The sequence below is a fragment of the Microtus pennsylvanicus genome, chromosome 16, assembly GCF_037038515.1.
Source record: "Microtus pennsylvanicus isolate mMicPen1 chromosome 16, mMicPen1.hap1, whole genome shotgun sequence".
Classification (NCBI taxonomy): domain Eukaryota; kingdom Metazoa; phylum Chordata; class Mammalia; order Rodentia; family Cricetidae; genus Microtus; species Microtus pennsylvanicus.
In genome coordinates this window covers 24,751,693-24,766,984 of record NC_134594.1, presented here as the reverse complement: position 1 = coordinate 24,766,984, position 15,292 = coordinate 24,751,693, and the positions used below count along the sequence as shown (strand labels likewise).

Genomic DNA, 15,292 nt, shown 5'->3' with positions numbered 1-15,292 from the left:
CGGTGGTGGCGCACACCTTTAATCCCAGCACTTGGGAGGCAGAGGCAGGCTGATCTCTGTGAGTTCGAGACCAGCCTGGTCTAGAAGAGCTAGTTCCAGGATAGGCTCCAAAACCACAGAGAAACCCTGTCTCGAAAAACCAAAAAGAAAAAGAAAAAATAAAGAAGCTGCTTTGACCTATGGCAGGGAAGAATATAGCTAGGCGAGAAATCCAAACAGACAGAGGGAGAAAGAAGGCAGAGTTGGGGAATTGCAAGCAGCCACTGAACAAGCAAGATGTGAGGGGACAGGTCACGAGCCTCGTGGTAAAATATAGACTAATAGAAATGGGTTAATTTAAGCTGTAAGAGCTAGTTAATAAGCCTGAGCTAATAGGCCAAACAGTTTGTAGCTAATATTAAGCCTCAGAATGGTTATTCAGGAACTGGCAGGCAGAGAGAAACCTCCAATTACATATCTCTGTAACATGTTTGTTGCTAAATGAGAGAGAGGTGGTGGGGCCCTGATGAGTTAGAAAGCAGGGTGATGCTTGGGTTTCAGCTCTGTCCAGCTCCTTGGGATTTTGTGGCTTTTCACTTCAGGATTGTTGGCGCTGTCTCCTTGCCCGTCTCAAAAGCAGTGAGTTGTCTTTCTCACATCTCATAGCACAGTGGTCAGGATCAAATGAATCAGACGGGCAAGTCTCCCTCACCCTTAGCTGCATTTTCATGATGGACTTTGGTTCCTCCTGCCCATGTGCTCCCTGGAAATAGAGCTTGTGAGGCTAGCCCAGCGCCTGTGCAAGCCAAGGTCTAATGAGTGGGAAGTGAACCACCGCTGCGTGTTGAACAACACGCTTGTAGCCACTGGAAACTGTATGGTGAAGGGATATACCTTTGTCCTCAGGGAGGACAGCAGGACACAGTTGCATGTTTCAAGCAGCTTCAAGAAGTAGAATTTGTGGTTCTCTTAGGTACCATATTTCTGGGAGCAATAAACAAACATTGAGGAAAACCCCAAGGGTAGTAAATACTTTGTATCTTCTAAGTACTGATGTTTATAACAAAGCTCCCCCCCTTTTTTTTTTGAGGCAGAGTCTCCAGTAGCTTTTGCTGGTCTTAAACGCACTATGTACCTGAGAATGTTTTTGAATTCCATCTCCAAAGTGTGGGATTCCAGGTGTGTGCTGCCACACCCTACTATAGTTCACGTTTTTCCCACATAGTTCTTTCTGGAGCACGATGCGCTGGCTTGTTAGCGAAGAGATGAGGGCGTGATTGTTGAAGCTGGTGGATTTCACTTTCACTTTCTTTTTCTCTCTGATGAGGTCCTGCCTGTGGCGTCCTGCTAGTTTCCTCCTGGGCATCACTTGACAGCAGGGGCTCAGATAGAAGGAGGGCACTTAGGTAGAAGCAGGCAGGGTGGTGCAAGGGCTGGAAACCATGGTCGGTGGAGATCAGTGTGTGGAGCTGAGTGTGTGGCGTGATAGCTGAGTTTGTGGGGTGATGGTGGGGGTGACAGGATGGCTGACTGAAAATATATAAAGGGCTGCCATACAAAGAAAGGATTAGGGGTGCTCTTTGAGACCTCGGGATAAATTTAGGGTCAGTGGTTGGCAGTTATTAGAAGCCAGGTTTTGGCATAATGCATATATTTTTTTAAAAATTTTACAAAAATTCCGAGATGGAAGGGGCTGCCTTCGTGAGCGGCAGTGTCCAGCAAGAGTTTTGGCATTGGCTGGAGCATGGGAGGACCAGGGCAGGGAGTCTGTCTCTTTACTTCTGTTTATGTCCTTGCGATTCTGAAAGGACCTACCTGTGATAGGAGGAGCTCAGCATGCTGCTTAAATAAATTAATAAATGAAAGCAAACAGCAAGAATGGCCTGATTCTGTTCAATCTCCATGATTTCGTATATTTGTCTTGTCTTCCTATCACCAGTTGTATATACCTACCTATTAGATATTTTACGTAATTGGAATCTTATTGCATTATTATCCTAAAATAAACTTTCCCCCCGTTTAAACAGATATAGGCACTCTGCAGTTCTCCATGTATATGCAAGATGGCTCAGTGGGTAAAATGCCTGCTGCCAAGGCTGATAACCTGAGTTCAGTTCCTGGGACCCACAAGACGAAAGGAGAGAACTGAATCTTACAAGTTGTTCTCTGACCTCTACATGCGCTGTGAATGCATGCACATACAAAACATAAATTTTAGTACTAATTCTAATAAATATTAATAGTTAGGAGGTGAAAGCTGTAAGATCAGGGAGGCAGTGTAGCCAGCCACTAGAGAGACCTTGTACCTCTACAGAATCTTCAGACCAAAAGGGCAATCCTGTCCTCAGACTGCCCTGAGCTCCTGTCTCCTCCTACCTTATTTTCCTCTCTCCGCCCGGCCATATCATACCTGTCTCCACTTCCCTAGTTGCTGGGATAAAAATGTGGGATCCTAAGTGCTGGGGTTACCTTTGTGTTTCTCTTATAGATTGGATCAATTTTGTGTAGCCCAGGGTGGCCTTGGACTAACAGAGAGCCATCTGCCTCTGTCTCCCGAATTCTGGGAATAAAGGTGTGAGCCACCACTGCCCGGCCTCTAGTGGCTTCACTCTGCACTCTGGTCTTCAGGCAAGCTTTATTTGTTAGAACACAAACAAAATATCGCTACATAAATCTAATTAAACAATGACAACAAACTTACAAAAAAAACCCAAAGTCTCCTGTGTCCTGGGCTGGCCTGGAATGTGGTAAATAGCCCAGGATGAGCTTGAACTTTGTATCCTCCTGTCTCTACCTCCAGAGTGCTGAGATTAGGGGGGTGGGTATGCCACACATCTGGTTGATAGTGTTGGGAATCTTCCAGGCTTTCCTGCATTCTAGGCAAGCACTCCACCAGGCGAGCTACATCTTCAGCCCCTGTGTTATGCCTCAGCCGTTTGCCCCATGAGGTTCTTCTAGAGCCTCAACTCTTTCCTTTTGACCATTATGAATGTTCCACAGTACGATGGAAGAGCTCCTATTGGTAGATACTTTGATTGACTTCTTCAGTTTTGTTTGCTTGCTTGCTTGTTTTTTGAGGCAAAATCTCAAGTCCCCTCCTCAGGTTTTGGCAGTTAAATGCTGCAGTCCTCCTAGCCAGACATCCCTTGTTCACATTTGAGAATTTCCGTAGCGAAGATTGCTTTTCTGTACATAATAATAAGTATAAGCAGAGAACAAGCGGTTGACAGAAAGTCTCTCAATGCAGCATGGTTTAGTATGACTCATTACAGCCCACACGGGACAAACAATAAGTCTGCCTCTTTAAACAACATCTTTTTCAGGGATGGTGAGGCCATTCAGTGGGTACAAGCGCTTCCTGCCAAACCTGACTTCTTGAATCTGATTCCTGGGACCCCATGTGATAGAAGAGAACTGGGTGTGTAAATAGGAAATATGTAGGGGCCAGAGAGAAGGCTCAGTGGTTAGGAGCACTGGATGCTCTGCCAGAGGATCTGAGTTCAGTTCCCAGCACCCACACGGTGGCCCATAGCCGTCCATAACTCCAGTTCCAGGGGTTCCAGCGCCCTCAGACAAACACGCAGGAAAAACACCAATGAACGTAAAATACAAATGAATTAAAAAAAACATGTTTCCTCCCCCCCCCCCAAAAGGTAGTCATCTAATAGCTCTAGCTGTCCTGGAACTAGCTCTTGTAGACCAGGCTGGCCTCGAACTCACAGAGATCTGCCTGCCTCTGCCTCCTGAGTGCTGGGACTAAAGGCGTGCGCCACCACTGCCCAGCTAGCAGTTTTATTTCTGGTTGTGCTAAGGATTGAACCCAGGGCCTTCAGCATGAGAATTAAGTGCTTTGCCTCTGAGCTGCACCCTTACTCCTTTTGAGGATACTAGTGAGTTCAAAGGTTGTGTCTTACAGGAACGATCTTCTTTCTTTTCTGTTGTCCTACAGTGGAGACTTTGACTGAGTCGAAGGCCTTCTTTGCATTTGTTGGTGTTGTGCTTCTCAGGCCGGGGTGGTTTTAATGGTGGTGGTGGGTGTGGTGGGGGGAGTGAATTGGCCCAGTAGTACCTGGGGTGTTTATGGGTGTACGTTCAAGTGGTAGAAATCTTCGTTCTGTGAGATACCACTTCCTGCGGGTTAAATTGCCCTGACTAATCTAGTCGTCTGTGTAATGTGGTAATAATAGCGTGTTGACCAGCCGACTCTGGAAAGTGCTGGAGAGTAGACTTGCTCCCATAGTCCTCTCACAGTTAGACAGAAGTCCCAATACTTCCTATTACGCTCTGACGTTGACCCCTCCCAATTGTGGCTACTTGGGTTTGCCTTTGGCAGGGCAGCCTTCTGACCTGAAGGAATGAAATCCTCTGTTTTCACCATGGCTGGAGTGTCCTTTGCTCTGCACCATTGAGCCTTCACTAGGATGCAGGAGTCTCTCGGCAAGCTTCCCTGAGCAACCCCGTTTTCTACAGAGCTATGTCCTCCCCAGGGGAAGGCCTTGTCTGCTTGGCTTTGCCTGTGCGAAGGCAGATCAGTTTGAACAAGAGCCAGATTTGGTACGTGGCCTTGCTAGGCTCCCAGTTCCCATGTCTCCTGACTTCATGTACCTCTGACCTTGCGTGTGTCTCTCTTTCTTGTCCACCCCTTTGTCTTTGTCACGGTGACAGTAGGACCTTAAACCCAAATGAGGTGTGGCAGTGATGTGACCAGAGAAATAAACCAGAACTGGTAAGGTAGCTGAGGACCTGTGCTTTATCTTTCTCTTCTACGTAATTCCAGCAAACCAAGCCTTGTACTCCGGTTTATAACTACGTTGCCCCGTAGCTACTTCTGTGTCTGCATGTTTATATGTGCCTGGGTCTGTGCATGCACATATGTATATATGTTTGCTTTATATGTGCCTGCACATATGTGTACATGCATGGCTTATATGTGCCTGGGTCTGTGTATACACATATATGTACATGTGTGGTTTATATGTGCCTGGGTCTGTGCATGCACATATATGTACACGTGTGGTTTGCATGCACATATATGTACATGCGTGGTTTATATGTGCCTGGGTCTGTGCGTGTACATATATGTACACGTGTGGCTTATGTGTACCTGGGTATGTGCATGCACATATGTGTACATGTGTGTGCAGGACAGAAGACAACCTCAAGTGCCATTCCTTGGGTGTAATCTACATTTTGTTGTTGTTTTGTTTTTGATACAGAGTGTCTTACTAGCCTGGTACCCCCCAAGTAGTCTAGGCTGGCTGACCATTGCACCCCAGGAATCCACCTAGCTCTAGAGTCACAGTGCACCATCCTGTGGTGACTTTTTTTTTTAATGGGGGTTCTGGGAGATTGAACTCATGATCCCGTGTTTGCCAGACTAACACACTACCAGCTAAGCTAGCTCCCCAGGTCCCTTTAGCCGCCTTTTGCCTCCCGGAAGCATCTGGACAGCTAATGCAGCCGTATTTTCAGTGCAGATCCAGGGAAAGGCTAACAATAGCTCCATTCCTTACATTTCAGTAGCTTCAATGGCGAGAATAAGAAAGTTCTCCCTTGCCACGAGCCCTGCACATCCAACGTCATCAACAGAGAGTCTTGGAGTTGCTGCTGGACCTTAGCTGTTCCAGCTGTTCCAGCTCCTCTGCCTCTTTCTTAACTACCCAGTTATCTACTTGCCCCCCCCCCCCGCATGACTCTTTTTCTCTTGTTTGCTTTTGGTGTTTCTGGATCTGAGCCTTTCTTGCATTGGAGTTTTTTTTCCCTTAAGGATGACTTTCACGACCTACAAAGTACACAGATGTCTTGTGTTGGGCGCCCAATAGAACCTTCACTTCTGTATCGATGTTAGCAGAGTCATGGTGACCCAAGTGTTTCCAATACTAGTTATTTCATGGCCACCTGATTATAATAAAACACGTTTTCACAGGCTATCGAGAGTGCTCCTTTGTTATGATACACGTCTAACTTCTAACCTTCTCTGAACACACGGTCTTCCTAAAGAGTTCAGCTGCAAAATGACCGTATTATAGAATTCCTAAAAAAACGGTAACTTAGAAAAGTAGGTGCTTCAGATATGTCCAGTTTGTTATGGTTTTTAAAGAGAACTGTGTTTAGGGTTCAAGGCTCATCTTGAGAGAGTAGCTGTAGAGAAAGTTCAGCAGGACCAAGTGTGGATTATTATTGTTAACTCTTTTGCCATTGTATCTGATTTATGTCCGTCTAACCCGTAGTCGGCTTTAGCGATACTGACTTAAAATAAATGAGAGAAACTCATTTTGGTCGTTTATTCTTGAGTGTAGGTTTCAGAAGGTGTGGGTAGCAGAGGGTGGGGAGTTCCCCAGAAGGACCTACCCCTTCCTCTCCCCCCAAGTCTTAAGCTGTCCTCCCTCCTATCCTTGGGACAACAGAGTATGGCCCTGAGAGCGGAGGCCTTGGCTGAACCCCAGGTGCTGTTTTTCTTTCATCAGCGAGGGTATTTCCTCACCTCAGGGTGATGTGTACAGTTCTTTCCTTTCTCAGTCATGGCTAACAGTAACCCTTTACCCCACTCCCGCCCCCCAGATTCCTGGATGTTGGGTAAACAGTTGCTTTTACACAAGAGGCAACTTTCTCAGTTTAGAAGTTGTTGTGGCAAAATGGTTGAAAATGTGTTTTGTAGTTTCACTAGGAATTTCTCAATGGTTTGCAGCTGCTATTGAATTTTCAAAAGCAGCGTTCCTCTTCCTTAATGAGGCCTGGAGAAAATTATCTCGGATTTGGGCTTTGCGCCGCCTTCTCAGAACTTGCTGAAGGAATATATGAGAAAGTTGTTGGCCGTGACGGCAGATTAGCGGAAATATTTTTACATTCAAAAATAAATTTGGGACCAATATTATTTATCAGAACGGACTGTATCTGTCGTCCCCAGAGAAGCAGATGGTGACAAAGCAGGTCCTTTAGGCGGCAGACATATCTGGCACCCAGGCTGCTGAAATCCAAGCGGTGTGTTACCTTTTCACCCTTTGGTCCCGTCCTTAGAGTTAAAGGACCCATGGGGATCACTCAGGGGCTTTTAGTAACTTTTAAATTTGTCGCTAAGATTGGAATGGGAACATTCCAGAATATGTAACAACAGCTTAATGACAGTATGTGCTTTTCAGAAGCCTGCCTCTGTCCCCTCCTCTGGGACTCAGGTTGTTTGTGATACCAGCTTTGATAGGCTTCACACTTGTCTGTCCTCTGGAGTGTCAAAGGATTGCAAATCTGAGAGGGTTCCTTGCCTCTACTCCTGCAGGAGCTTCTGAGACTGGCTCTTGGGTGTGGGAGCCGCCATATAAGGACGAGGAAAGGGGATTGGCTGCCCGTGGCGCTCACAGCCACTTCGCTACTCTATTAGCGGAGATAGTGGATACTTGGGTAATTATTTATGACCGGCTTTCCTTCCACGGGGCCGCGCATGCGCCACTTGTTCTCATCAACTTTGTGTAATCTCTGTGTTTATGATACACTGAAGAGCAATAAATTTGAGGAGAGAGATAATTACCTCTGACAGACTTACAGAAATGAGGGTTTTAGAGGAAGCAGCTAGAGGACGCTTGGGGAGAGCGAGCCACACCAGAGAGTCTCCCTTGGCAAGAGTCACCGCCTGATCGGCAGCCCAGGTGACAGAACGGAGCAAGCGTGTCTGTGATTTCCTTTTTCAAGTCAGACACTTTCCAGATAGTTTAGCAATAGCGCCCTTTTAATTTTCAAAATGGGACTCCTCAGCGGAGGAATTCAAAGCACTCGGCACGGGAGGAGAAATAGCAGCGCAGCTGCTGGGGTGAAAATCCCGAGGCTGCGCACTGCGCCCTTTGACTTCTCAAAGTTACTCGTTGTATTTTTGAGGAAGCAATCTAACAGCCACCTGACTTTAAAGAATGGTTTTCCTTTCGCTTTGGCGGCTCATCTAGTCCGGGAAAGTGACCCTCTAGAAAATGATTCAGAGTGTGTTCACTTGACTTCCTCCTGGCCCTCCTAGCCTGGGCTTCCTTACAAGGGTAAATAGTATCAGGGCCTGTACAAGAGATTCAGGGTGGGGTGTCTTACCCTACTGTTGTCTACTCAACTTTCTAATTCCTGGATTAATACGAAAACTTGGAAGCAAGTAAGAGATTGGGGTCTGGGCTTATAGCTCAGTTGGCAGAGTGCCTGCTCAACACGTAGGACACTCTGGTTTGATCCTGAGCGCCCCATACTGCTCATGTGGGACACTCTTACCTGTTACTGACCTCTGGGAAGTAGAGGCAGGAAAACCAGAAGTGCTGGATTCTCATTGGCTGTTTGCTGAGTTCCTGTCCATCCTGGGATATATGAGACCCTGTCTCCAAAACAAAATAAGACAAAACATCAAATAATGGGGGGGGGGGTAGGTTGGAGAGATGGCTAAGAGGTTAAGAACACTGGCTGCTTTTCCAGAGTTTGAATCCCAATGGTAGCTCACAATCGTCTGTAACTCTGTTTCTAGTGAATCTAATGCTGTTTTCTGGCTTCCATGGATGCTGCATGCACTTGGTGTCCATACATACATCCAGACAAAGCACCACATATAAAAGAAAAAAGTCAGAGAGGTGGGGAAGGGAGGGGAGATCCCCCAAGGCCAAAAGTAAATAGGTTTGGAATTCCACTGTCTCTAGTTTTTCCATAGTTCCATCCTTGAAGAGCCAAATCAGCCCTTAATCCATAGTGGTGTTTGTCATGACACATGGGGCAGAGATGGAGGGGGTCTAGCTAGAATATTCTCAGAGAGTATGCCTTATTACTCAGAAGACGGAGAGGAGGGGCTTGTTCGGCGAATCACTGAGGAAGAAAATGCTTGCAGTGTTTATAGTCGAGTCTATCCGTCTTTGCCTGTGGCAGCTCAGCAGCAGGCTCTCCACACAGTGACTAGAGAATTCTTTGAAGTGGGTACTCCCAGAGAAGAAAGGGAAGAGCCAAAAGGTTTGGATTTCCCTGTAAATTAAATCCAGTGTCAACAGAGATCAGAGTGAGAAACTTTAAATGTCCAGTTTTTCCTTCTGTCCCCACAGAAAGCCGCCTCCACTCACCTCCCCCATGGCCCCGGGAATGAATGCGAAGTGGTTTTGTGCTCATTGCTCTCTGATATAAGAAAAGGCGATTCATTAGGGCTGAGTCAGGAGGGGCGGGAGATAGCATTTTCCTCCCCGTGCCCTCAGCTGGGTTACCCTGAAGTGAATTCCAAGAAAAGTCATAAAATAGTGAAAATAATTACAGAACAGCTACCGGCTCAGCACCTCTATGGGACCCTGAAGACGGGCCTCCGTGTTGTGGCAAGACAGTATTGCTGGCCATATGGTGTCATGGCAGGCCAGTTGTGGAAATCAGTGGCTGGCTTTTGTTTGGGGAACTCTCTCAGCCGCGGGTCTGTGGTAGCTCTCAGTGACTTCCTGTTTCCCTGGCAGGCGTGCTCTTGGCCCTAGGCCAAGCTTGCTGTACTGCAGCCGTCTGGGGCCAGGCCCGGGAGCTCATATTTGGTGATCATTCACTGCTCCTGACTTCAGTCACTCATCAAACCATTTGTTCCACAAGTAGACACCGGGACGTAGCTCAGTGGCCACGCCACAGAGAGAACATTTATTATTATTTTTTTGCATGCATACTGATTAATAAACATATGGTTTCCTAGATACTCCTAGAGAAAGTGAAAGTGGTTTGTGTTTTTAACAATTTTCAGGGCCCTTTTCACATTGCCTCTTCATTCCTAAAGCTCCACTAGGACTGGTAAGGATGCTAGAGGCAGGGCTCCTGCTACAGAAGAAGGAGAGGGAGCCCCCGTCTATCTAGTTTTTACACAACGGGCTAAAACAGGCCCTGTGCTTAGCCTGGGTCTATTTTTTGAATGTGTGAAGCCAGCATGTGTGTGTGCGTGCATAAAAAGGCCAATTAACTCCACTCTCTTCTAGAGAGGTCTCCTCTGCCAGCCTGCTGACTTGTTCACAAGGCCAGAGTTTCCGTCATCCTGAGTCCTGGATGGCTTGGGTCTCTCAGTTATGACCACCCATTCTGCCTCCTTTTCTTTGCCCCTAAAGTATAGAAATGGTCGCCAGAAGGACACATGGTCCTGGGAGAGGCTCTCTCAAACACGGCAGAAGGCGACACCCAGCGAGGCTCACACTCCAGGAGGAGAGGCTGTGGCCCGTGCTATTGTGCTCCGTGAGAGGGAATATTTTCATTCCAGGAACTGAAAGGAGGAAGTGGAAGGCACACACGCTGGTTGAGGAGATCCAAATGCCACCATAGTCTTGGTCTCTATGGAATTGTTGTCCTTTTCATGTGTGTGTGTGTGTGTGTGTAGACCAGAGGTGGGTATTGGATGTCTTCTTCTATTGCTGTCTCCTTTCTGTCTTGAGGCAGGATTGCTGATACCATAGTCTAACCAATCAGTTTGCTTCAGAGATCAGCTGTCTCCACCTCCAGAGTGCTAGGATTGCCACAGAGTGGGTCGCCACATTCACTGGGCACTGGAGATTTGAACTTGGGTCCTCATACTTGGGGCAAGGGCTTTGTCCACTAAGCCATCTCCTGAGCTCCTGTGAAACCATTTGGTGTCGAACACCCACAAAGGTTGATTGGGTTATGATGTTGTTTGGTAAAATGAATTTCATTTTCTCCTGAACAAATGTCATTACAAGGCCCGTGCTGCCGTTTCCTAATTATAAATACATATACATATGTATATGTGCCGTCCTACTAATGACTAATCCAAGATTTTTATTTGCACTCTGGGCTGTGCTAGGGGAATTGGTATATTTTTTTCCCCTCAACCTTTTCACTTTTGATTATTGGCCTTGAAAAAATTGTTTTAAGTTTAAAGAATTTTGTTGTGCCTGTAAATCTGCTGTATATGGGTGTGTGCTTGCTGTGCTAAGTCAGGGTTCAGGAACTGTCATGCCTTGTCCTGGAAGTGATTCAGAAAGAATATCCTGAGACAAGACTGGGGTCCTCTATTCTGTTGACTTGTTAATTGGTTTGGACCAGCAGCTTGTGTGTGAGCCCCTCCTTGGTGGTGTGTCCGTGTGAGTTCCTTCCCTTGGGTCTCCTAAGTTAGGAGAACAAGCTGCATAATTTCTTTCTGTACCCTGCCCTCCTGGCTCTACGGCAATTCTTCTGACTTCGAGAGGGGGAGATGTAAAGGTGGCAGAAAGGTAAATAAGGCAGCCAGAAGGGACAGATGGGAAAAGGTAGAAAGAAGCAGAAGGAAGGGTAAGAAACTACAAAATCTCTGGGGACTTAATAAGAGGTAATATTTTCTATAGATGAACTATTCTTCTTTCCTTGGAATTTCTTAGGATCTTTTTAGTGTGTGTGTGTGTGTGTGTGTGTGTGTGTGTGTGTGTGTGTGTGATGTGTTTGTGCATGCCATGGGGTGCATAGAGAGGTCAGAGGACAACTTTCAGGAGTTGGTTCCTTTGCCATCCACTGTGTGTTTTTTGGGAACCAAACTCATGTTGTCAGGCTTAGTAGCAAATGCATTTCCCCACCGTATTGCCCACCCCGTAAGCTTGTAAATATCCTTGCAGTCATTTTATATTTTCAGAATGCTAGCAGATATTCTAGCTCTGCAGCACATTTGGGAGACAAATATAGCAAGACCCTGCTCACTTTCCAAGTGACCAAATAAGCAAGTGGCCAGACAACAAGGGAACTCCATGCTCTGCCTATGCGGTTTAGCTGCTCCACTCTGGGAGGAAGAAATCCCAATCTGGAAATGTAACCATGTGGTTTTTTTTGGTAAACTATTAAGAAATATATTCTTTGGGGATTCTGAGGACAGTTCAATTATATGTATAAAAAAAAACCCCTTGTGTCTTAATGAAATTTGTATTATAATTATGTAATAACTAAAAGACTCTTCTAATTGAATTTTAGGGGTCCTTCTTTGCATTGTAACTGGCAAACATCACAATCCCATTCACTCTGTGCTCCTCTAATTGTTGTCCAAAACATTCACAAAATGCCCCGTGATTCAATTACAAGAATCTTCTGGGGACTGGGTAATTATATAGTATGTCGCGATCATACATTAAGCCGGTATGATAGTTTAGTGGTCCATGTTCATTATCCTGTGATTGACAGCACAAGTTCCTTTGGGCAGAGCTATCACTTTGATAAGAAAATGAATTTAAGGGTTGGGAAAAGTTTATCTTACTAATTTTTAAATTACACAAATTTCATCGCCTCTCGGCCTTTTTGGCTAAGATCAAGTGTAGTGTCTGTTCTTATCAGTTAAATTATACAAATTTTTATTATTTTCGAGACAGGGTCCTTTTCTGTAGCTCTGCCTGGCCTTCAGTTTCAGATCCCCCTACCCCAGCCCCCTGCATGATGAATTACAGGCGTAAGCTACCATACCCGACCCGGCAGTGTGTTTTTGACAGTCAGTACTCACACTTTGAAGGGATCTCGCTGATACAATGTTAAGCAACTCGTGGGCAGCTTCAATCTGAATAAATTTAACAAGAAGTTAAAGACACAGACCCCAGATCTCTAAAGTTTACAATGGAAGACAGGGGGATGTGCAGTTATTTCTGTAAAGCCACATACCTCCCAAACTGAACAGATGCCAAAAACAACACAGGAAAATATGTTGAACGTGTGCGTACCCAGTCATCTTGGACGAAGGAGCGGAGAACCGATGTTTCCGGGGATGTTTGTACAGTGCTGGAACGCTCCAGCTGCCTGCTCCCAGGGCCCCCGAGGAGGCTTTTTTTTGCAGACTCTGCTTTCTCCCAGTGCCCTTTAAAGTGGTCACCAGCTCTCAATAGCAATTGCTTCCAAGCACTGTTCAAACAACCCTGACACGGGCCCCTTGGTATCCCATTACCTGCTCTCCCATTTAACCTTTTTCTAATAGCCTCCCAAACTCCAGAGTTCTCAGGCAAGGCCAGAGGAAGTTACAAGAGGTGTTTTTCTCCCTCTTGCCTGCGCAGCTGCAAGAGCTGTGGTTGCCTGGACGTTGCTTTCTTGCTTCCTTTCCTAGTCTTTGGAGGGGCCAGGTTTGTGTGAAAGTGAAGTATGGGATCTGGTGCCATTGCATTCCGAAGGGCGCTCTTCATCCACCCCGCCCATGTCTCTCTCTTGCTCATCTCTAGTCTAAGGGGAGAGCCGGTAAGGAAGTATCTCTCCCTTTCTCTGGCCTTCCTTTTTGTTTGTTTGTTTATTCATTTTATTTGTGTGTGACTGTGTTGCTGGCATGTATGTCTGTGTGCCAAGTGCATGCATGGTGCCAGTGGAAGTCGGAAGAGGGCATCGGATCCCTTTGGATTTGAGTTTTGGATGGCTGTGAGCCACCGTGTGGGTGCTGGGAATCGAACCTGCCCCTCTGCAAGAACAAGTGCTGATAGCCACAGAACCCCCCTCCCAGCCCCTTCTTTGCTGTTCTTAAGCTTCATACTTCTGAGGCATGCATGTCTATACAGGGCTATTAGAAGCTGTAGTGCAGGGCCAGGCAGTGGTGTCACACACCTTTGATCTCAGCACTTGGGAGGCAAAGGCAGGCAGATCTCTTGAGTTCGAGGCCAGCCTAGTCTACATAGTGAGTTCCAGGACAGCCAGGGCTACAGAGAGAAACCCTGTCTCGAAAAGTGCGTCTAGTCCGAGTGAAGGCCATCACGGCTGAATCTTCTCTATCTGTCGACATCAAGTTATCACTGCGGCTCCTGAACTTGATGGTGAAGATGGCTCAGGGGGATGAGAGATGACCACAGAGACGAGAGCTTCAAGGGAGAAAGAGAAGGGGGATGGTGAAATAAATCAGAGCAAAGAATGCTTGCAGACGTTGGGATATTGACTATTCATTAGCAAGAATTGATTTTTTTGCAATGGGGAGAGGAAGTGGTCCTCCCCCCACTTTTCTTAAAGACAGTGTGTGGAAGCCCCACTCGGCGTTCCTTTCTGAAGGCATCCGTGTGGTTCTACATGAGTCCCAGGCGCCTTGCCCTTCTGCAGGTGCTTCGGGAAGAAGCAGCTTGTGCAGCTGCAGAGGTGGGACCCCGCTCTAAGCAGAGCACCTGCCCCCGTTTTCTGTTTCCCTCGCTCCATCCTTCTCCCGAGGACCATCACCTTGTGCCCTGTGGAATCACACAAGGACACCGCAGCCTGTGTGGTCTCTGAGGAGGTCTACTGGGCTAGTGGCTTGCCTCCTTTTCCTCCTGGCCTCTTCTCGGGGTTCCCCACTGCGAATTCCCCGGCCACTGTCTCCTTGTGACAGCTGTGTTAATCTGTGTCATGTCAACAGAATGTCCGATGATCACATATAAAGAGCATTCCCGCTGTCAAAACTGCTGTGGCCCTCACTGCCACCCGGGAAAGGCAGTTTAGCATAAGGAAAAGTGTATTATACAGGGAGCTGGGGACTCAGGTTTACTTCTGGTCTGTCGCTCAAACTGTGTGACTTTGATGGAGTCCCTTAATTTCTGTGGACCACAACACTCATGGCTTGATCTGATTGATCTGTCGGGCTACTTTACAGTAAGTGAGAAACAGGTTCGTGGCTAGGGATGACAATGAGTTGGCAGGGTGCTTACTGATGGGTGTGAATCTCTGAGCAAATGGCTGCGAGCCCATCAATCTAGAGCTAGAGAGGGCAGGGTCAGGAGCTCAAAGCTACTATGGCTACATAGGGAGTTCTAGGCCAGCCTGAATTGCATGAGACCCTGTGTATGGGAAAAAGCAAACATAAACCCAATTTACGACAGGCAAGTTTTTGGTAATGTGTATCCAGGCTGTGCTGCCGTAAATCCTCCGAGTGTCTGTGGTCTTCTCCACCCTGACCACAGGGAAGCAGAACCTCCTACTCAAGTGACTGAGGGTTTTATCCAACAGACCATATTTATAAATTCTCTCTCTCTCCTCCTCTCCCCCTCTCTCTCTCTGAGACAGGGCTCACATAATTGAGGCTAGCTTTTGAACAACTATATAGTCTAGGCTAACCATGAACTCCTGATCCTCTGCCCCAACCTGCAGAATACCAGGATTATTGATGAGCACGAGGCCCTGGCAATACTGTTTTTTGTTTTCTTTCTTTGTTTGTTTTTTTTAACCAGACAGTGATACTGGGCTTCATTGCACGGTCATTGGTTGTAGTCTTATGTCTTCCAGGGCTAGTATCTTCTAGCCCCTTCCCTAGGCCTCCTGCTTCAACCCTCTATTTTAGAAGGATAAAATGGTGAGTATGGCCCATGAGAAAGCATGGAGGACTCATCACGCACACAAATGACATTGCCTCCCGAGTGCCGGGATTAAAGGCGTGTGCCACCACCACCAAGCCGAAGTT

At 46.8% G+C, this 15,292-nt stretch overlaps 1 protein-coding gene and 1 pseudogene across 1 annotated transcript in view; both read left to right on the top strand.

The window, feature by feature from the left end:
- Maml3 (mastermind like transcriptional coactivator 3) overlaps positions 1 to 15,292 on the top strand; it is a 418,971-nt gene that overhangs the window by 9,040 nt on the left and 394,639 nt on the right. The window lies entirely within an intron of this gene.
- On the top strand, positions 12,191 to 12,363 carry LOC142836671 (U2 spliceosomal RNA; annotated as a pseudogene).